Source organism: Nothobranchius furzeri, chromosome 2, assembly GCF_043380555.1.
Source record: "Nothobranchius furzeri strain GRZ-AD chromosome 2, NfurGRZ-RIMD1, whole genome shotgun sequence".
In the NCBI taxonomy this organism is placed as follows: domain Eukaryota; kingdom Metazoa; phylum Chordata; class Actinopteri; order Cyprinodontiformes; family Nothobranchiidae; genus Nothobranchius; species Nothobranchius furzeri.
The window spans coordinates 52,300,843-52,307,704 of NC_091742.1; the positions used below are offsets into that span (position 1 = coordinate 52,300,843).

Genomic DNA, 6,862 nt, shown 5'->3' on the forward strand with positions numbered 1-6,862 from the left:
ACTAGAAATATGATGAACATGTCTGACTACTATGTTAGTGAGTTTTTTATACTTTTTTTCTGCTTGCTTAAACTATTTTGCTACTTGTTTAAAAACGCAGGAATGTGATTCAAAATTACAAACCAGGAAGAAGAAAAATATCTAGACATAAACCAACACATAAAAAGATTTGTCTCTGTTAAAGTGAAACATGTTAAAAACCATATTTCTTTTATGTATCTACCCATAAATCATAATTTTGTAAGGAAGCACACAGATAAGAATGGTATAAGTATGGAAATACCACACAGACAGAGAGGAAAGCTCTACAAAGAGCCATAAAGTCTGCAGAGAGGATCATAGGAATAACACTTCCTTCCATGGACTTTGTGCACATACAACACTGAATTCCAATGTGCAGGGACTGTTGATCCGTGTGCAAATGGCAAATAAATGTCTTCAGTCTTGAGATGAGAAACATTTTAGAAGTAAAAAATTGTTTGAATGCTGCCTCGTCATATTTATAATAATTTACTTCCTCAACATGCGGTTGTTTTCAGTGTATATGAACATAATTGACTGTATAATTTTTTTTTTAATCAGAAGTTTTAATTTTCAAATTACTTCCTTGTTTGCATTTTTTACAGTAAAATGGAAGGCAGATGGGATGAGATATTTAATCTCCTTACCAAGGGTTCCTATCCGCTGCACTACACCAAAGGACAAAGGCAAAGCCTAAGGAAATATGCCTCTAAATTCAGCATTCATGGTAAGTTGTTAAGATTTAAGCATACACCACATTTTCTGATAATACGCCATATGACTAATGTGTAAATTCGTTCAATAAAGCTGGGGGTCTATTCTTTGGACCCTTGCCTAGGCGAAAAGCCATTAAATCAAAAGAGGAGGCTTGGACCAACTTTAGGGAAATCCATTCTTCAAAAATGGGAGGACACAGTGGCATTGTGAAAACTCGCAAATCATTGTGTTCGAAATTTTATTGGCATGGTATGACTGCAGACATTGAGAAATTGGTATGTTACCTCATTGTTAGCAATCTCTAATATACAATATTTATAAATTTCATAAAACAAAATACATTTTCTAGCTGTCTGAATGTGACCATTGCCAAAGAGTTGGACCTCCACTGAAGGTAGTCGAAACACTGGATTGCATCAAGGTGACTGTCCATTGTAATTCTTTTAGTTTATTACTTCTATGTTACTTCTGTTCATAAGCATTTAATCTATCACCAACAGGTATCTGGTGTGTGGGAGCTGGTCGGAATGGATCTGACAGGTCCGCTTCCCCAGACCCCTTCTGGCTACAAGTATATATTGACAGCCACAGATTATTTTTCAAAGTGGGTGGAGCCTTTCCCTCGGAAAACCAAGTCTGCAGAGGAAGTCTCCCAAAATTTATGCACGATTTTTTTATCGGCATGGCTGTCCTCTGCGCATTCTTACAGACCAAGGGTGAGAGTTTGTGAATCAAGTAAGTTATGTTTAATATAAATTTTTATTTGGCCTAAAAGTCAAATCTGTAAAATAACTAATTATAATGTGCCTCATTGTTTTTTTAGATCAACAGCAAACTATGTGAGCTCCTTTCAATTGAGAGGAGTGTGACAGCAGCATATCACCCGCAGACTAATGGATTGGATGAAAAAACAAATGACAACATTAAACGGTGAGAAAACAATTACAACAGTGTCTTGTTTTAACTTCTTTTGACAATTGCTTTGAGGCAAGGTTGAGAAACGAGGGCCCGGGCGGGATTCGATCCCCAGTCTCCCGGGTGAGTCATGCGTGCTAACCAGTCAGCCAAAGGGAGATCCGTTTGGCTGACTGGTTAGCACGCATGACTCTCACCCGGGAGTCTGGGGATCGAATCCCGCCCGGGCCCTTGTTTCACCACCTTGCCACAGCTTAACATGTCCTGTATTTGTACTTTGTAAAGTTAGGTCTCAGACTTCACTGAGTTAAAATAATTTGCATGTATTCATTCATCTATGGCTTTGTGACTAGAAAATGAGAATAAATATTTCAAAGATGTATTGAAATTCAAGTATTTCTTATTGAAGCATGAAACTCTTTTTTTCTAGGGCCCTCAGAAAAGTTGTTAATGAAAGGCAGGATGATTGGGATCTGTATCTAGATGCTACTTTGTTTTCACTGAGGTCCAAAATGCACACCACAACAAAATTCTCACCATTCTACCTAATGTATGGAAGAGAGGCAAGGTTCCCATGTGAACTTCCTGTTGAAATGCCGGTAAGAGTCTGCCTGTCATGAGTTATGTTGGAATCTTCCTTTGTACTAACATATTAATATACATGCTGATTTTGTAAATACTTGTAATCGTTTTCAAACAGAGAATCTTTTAACAGTAATGTTTTTATAACAGTGTCTAAATGTGTAACATTTGTATTGCAAAAACATGATCTGTTTTTGCAATGTAGCTGTCATCTATTATCCTTCCAATGGAATACAGTGAATATGTAAATGAGCAAGAAAAAGTACAAAAGGACCGAGATGAGAAGGTAAAAGAAAATGTGGAAGTGGCTCAACAGAAAATGAAGGAAGCATATGCAAATAGGGCAAACAAAAAATACAAACATTTTACATTCAAAGAAGGGGATGAGGTGCTGTTGTACAATGTAAGAAAAAGAAGTAGAAAAGGAGCCAGGATGGAGCGTGACTATTCTGGCCCATACACAATCCAGCAACTCTTGGGCAAGACTGCTATGCTGACAACTATGACAGGGAAACACTTGAAAACAAAGCACAGCATCACTCACCTAAAGCCCTACAAAAGAGGCAATGTGGGACACAAGGAAGCTGGGCCAGATGAACCACCAACAAAAATTCTAAAACTTGAATCAAGTGAGAAGCAAGAGAGGGAGTCAGTTATTAAGTACGTGGGCAAAACACATCTGGTGGGGAAAACTCAATATCAGCACTCCGACAAAGTGATTCCTCCCTTTTCCAAGTTGTCTCCCTCGCCCCCTCCCAGGATGTCTCCCTCACACCTTCTCATAATATCTCCCTCGCCCCCTCCTGAGACATCACCCTCACCCCCTTCAAACATGTCTCCCTCGTTCTCTCCCTGGAGGGTTCCTTCACCCCTCCCAAGACATCTCCCTCACCTCCTCTGAGCATGTCTCCCTTGCCCCCTCCCAGGATGTCTCCTTCACACCCTCACATAATATCTCCCTCGCCCCCTCCTGAGACGTCACCCTCAGCCCCTTCAAACATGTCTCCCTCGCTCTCTCCCTGGAGGGTTCCTTCACCCCCTCCCAAGACATCTCCCTCACCCCCTCTGAGCATGTCTCCCTCGCCCCATTCCAAGACAACTCCCTCACCCCCTCTTTGCACATCTCCCTCACCCCGTCCCAAGACTCCGCCCTCACTCCCTTTCAAGACATCTCCTTCGCCCCCTCCCATGATGTCCCAGAAAACATTGCAGCGGCAAGGTGCAGTAGTACCGCAAACCAAAAAAAGTTTTTGGCCCTGTTGGCCATTGGTTCAGACCGGTTGGTCAGTTATTTGCATGTTCGTTCACTGCATGTTTGTTTACTGCCTGCTACTGCTCATGTATGCACAAATTCCCATTGTTCCTAAAAAATGTGTGTGTGTGTGTGTGTGTGTGTGTGTGTGTGTGTGTGTGTGTGTGTGTGTGTGTGTGTGTGTGTGTGTGTGTGTGTGTATATATATATATATATATATATTTATTTATATATATATATATATATATAAAAAATATATATATATATATATATATAAATGTGTGTATATATATATATATATATATATATATATATATATATATATATATATATATATATATATATTTACCTTTTTTTTTGCAGTACTTAAACTTTGGTCTTTGAAAGACTCTGGCCAAATAGAAGCCCTGGTTGGTCCATACAAACTGTATGATACATCTTTTCGTACACTATGTGGACATGGGTGGCTGTCAGATGAAGTAAGACTACTTTCTCTTGGAAATACACATTTTTCCAATGCTGTGGATCTAGAAAATAATTTAAAGCTGCTATTTTTTTAAAAGATCCTAGATGCTTATCTCCATCTCATTGTGGAAAAAGGCAAGGTATAGATATTTTGTTCATAATATATATATCCATTATTTGCATTTTGTAATGATTAAATCATCCACAATTATGTTTTATTTCAGATACCAATATACCGCATGGATGCAGTAATTGGATCATCTTTATTTCATCTAGGGCAGCACAGGGTTTTTCGAAAAGTAAGTATTTGCTATGCTATACTCCTGTCTAAGTAAAAATTAATCAAAACTAACAATGTTTTTTGTCATTTATAAAGATGGCGTTCCCAGAAGCCTCGATTTGGTTGTGCCCTGTAAATGTCGGTGGTCATTGGATTTTAGTGGTATGTTATCTTTGTTCCCAGAACTACATCAATCAATCTTCATGTGGATACTTTTAAAAAGTAACAGATGTCATACTTAATGAACAGCTTGTCAGGATGGATCACAAGGAAGTTATTGTGATTGACCCCCTTGGCCATGAGAGGACTTACCAAAGAAGAATTCTCCGTAATTGGAGGTAGTGTGAATCGGGTCACCATAAGTCGGTTCCTAAGTTGTTTTTATTGTGCTAACAATGTCACTAATTTAAGTTTTTATGCTACTACATAGGAATTTCTTGAGAGCCAAAGATGCCAGACAGGGCAACTGGAAGGTCAAAACTCTGCCGCATGGCCTGCAGCCCGATGCCAGCAGTTGCAGGGTCTTGATTTTGAGGATACCAAGAATACAAATGCAATAATTTTTGTAAATAAGATTTGAAATTTAAGATAAAATTTTTGTGTAGTTTGCAGAAAGCTTTTTGCAGGTGGGAGATCTGCAGTCTGTTAGCACTGCACCTGCTCAAATGTTCCAGGACAGGATGGACATTGCAACAAAACTGCTGCAATGCAAAGGTGAAAAATACATATAGCATACAATTTCAGTCATTTACACATTCTTATTTTTTTAATATTGTCTCTTTTACTCTCTGGGATTAAGCTAAGATGTTTGGACATGGTGTATGGCAGACAAGACTTAGTTTGTGCATGCACAAAGGATACATTTTGAGATGTAATAGAATATTGGATTACAGGTATGGTATATGGATGTGTTAAATGAGGACATGGTAAGTGTCATGATTACAACACATTCTTCAAAACGAGCAATTTTTTTAGTTAAAATTCAAGCTAGAGAGTTCAAGCAGAACAGTTTGGCACTTTTAAATCATGAAGCCCTGGTAATGGGGGGAAACCCTAGCCTACCAGAGGCATGAACAACTTGCCCTTCATGTAGTCAGTGAAAACAGACATGAAGACTCAGCACAGTCATGGGTGACCTGGAAGCAGTGGCAGCAAGAAGGAGCATGTGCCAAGGGGCAAACACAATACCCTTTGCTGATAATTAGACAGTTCATTGAAATCAGGTGTGGGTGAGACCATCCTGCTACATTTACCTTGCTATATTTAGTCTGATTGTGTTAAAAGAAATTCTCATTTGTCTATCTTTATATTACAGATAAGGTGGAAGACTACTGTGTTTCATGCAACATGTTGCACTATGACACATGCAAGGACGTCATTGAAATGGTAAAAACACAGCCATAGAATTTTATACTTCCAATGCTTTAAACATGAACTTATAACTGATTTTTTTCCATTCTGCCTCATAGATACAGTGTGACTTCTGTCCAAGATGGACTCACAAAGAGTGTGCCACCCATTTTGTTGACCTTTTCAAATGTAAAAAGTGTGAATTGCAATAAGTGTGTGTGTGTGTGTGTGTGTGTGTGTGTGTGTGTGTGTGTGTGTGTGTGTGTGTGTGTTTTACTTGGAAATAAAGTTTGTATTACCTTTCTTATAACTTTTAAGTTCTTCATGTTCAGTTTTTTATTCAAATGGAGACTGCTCTTTATAACAGGAATCAGTGAATCAACTATTCTGCTTTCTTTTGCCATTGCACCAACTAGGTGAGCTTCATTGGAAAAAAAATGTACTGATGAATGTGTATCGCAAATTTATTTTCACCTAATTCTAAAAAAAAAATGCATTGAGCATCGAGGATGTCATACTGTTGTCAAAAACAAAATGTATGACATCTGACTGAACAACCCACCCATCAGGGTGCCATACCGTTGTCAAAAACAGAAAGTATGACGATCCGACTAGTAAAACCACCCATCAGGATGTCATGCCGTTGTCAAAAACAGAAAGTATGACGATATGACAGGTAAAACCACCCATCAGGATGTCATACCGTTGTCAAAAACAGAAAGTATGACGATCCGACTAGTAAAACCACCCATCAGGATGTCATACCGTTGTCAAAAACAGAAAGTATTACGATCTGACAGGTAAAACCACCCATCAGGATGTCATACCGTTGTCAAAAACAGAAAGTATGACGATCTGACAGGTAAAACCACCCATCAGGATGTCATACCGTTGTCAAAAACAGAGAGTATGACGATATGACAGGTAAAACCACCCATCAGGATGTAATACCGTTGTCAAAAACAGAAAGTATGACGATCTGACAGGTAAAACCACCCATCAGGATGTCATACCATTGTCAAAAACAAAAGGTATGACGACCCGACTGTTAAACCACCCATCAGGATGTCATACCGTTGTCAAAAACAAAAGGTATGACGATCTGACAGAGTATGCTTGTCTAACTGACAACATCTGTCAGACAGGCATACTGTGTAATCCGGGTATGACAGTCTGACAAGGTATGGCGACTGGACAAAACACCGGAACGCTGAAGGCTAGGCCACAGAAGTTTCTGGAGGCAGGACCAATGAAGTTTCTGGATGTGGGATCGCTGATGC

General features: G+C 39.0%; 1 long non-coding RNA gene across 1 annotated transcript; it reads left to right on the forward strand.

Annotated features, from left to right (window-relative positions):
- The first annotated feature begins 411 nt into the window (after positions 1 to 411).
- LOC139066383 (uncharacterized) lies at positions 412 to 6,420 on the forward strand. The gene is made up of 13 exons (XR_011519278.1): positions 412 to 748; positions 829 to 1,159; positions 1,239 to 1,473; positions 1,562 to 1,668; positions 2,084 to 2,252; positions 3,851 to 3,966; positions 4,051 to 4,092; positions 4,177 to 4,251; positions 4,329 to 4,394; positions 4,482 to 4,570; positions 4,663 to 4,946; positions 5,548 to 5,618; positions 5,702 to 6,420. It is a non-coding gene; the product is annotated as an uncharacterized lncRNA (long non-coding RNA).
- The last annotated feature ends 442 nt before the right edge of the window (positions 6,421 to 6,862 follow it).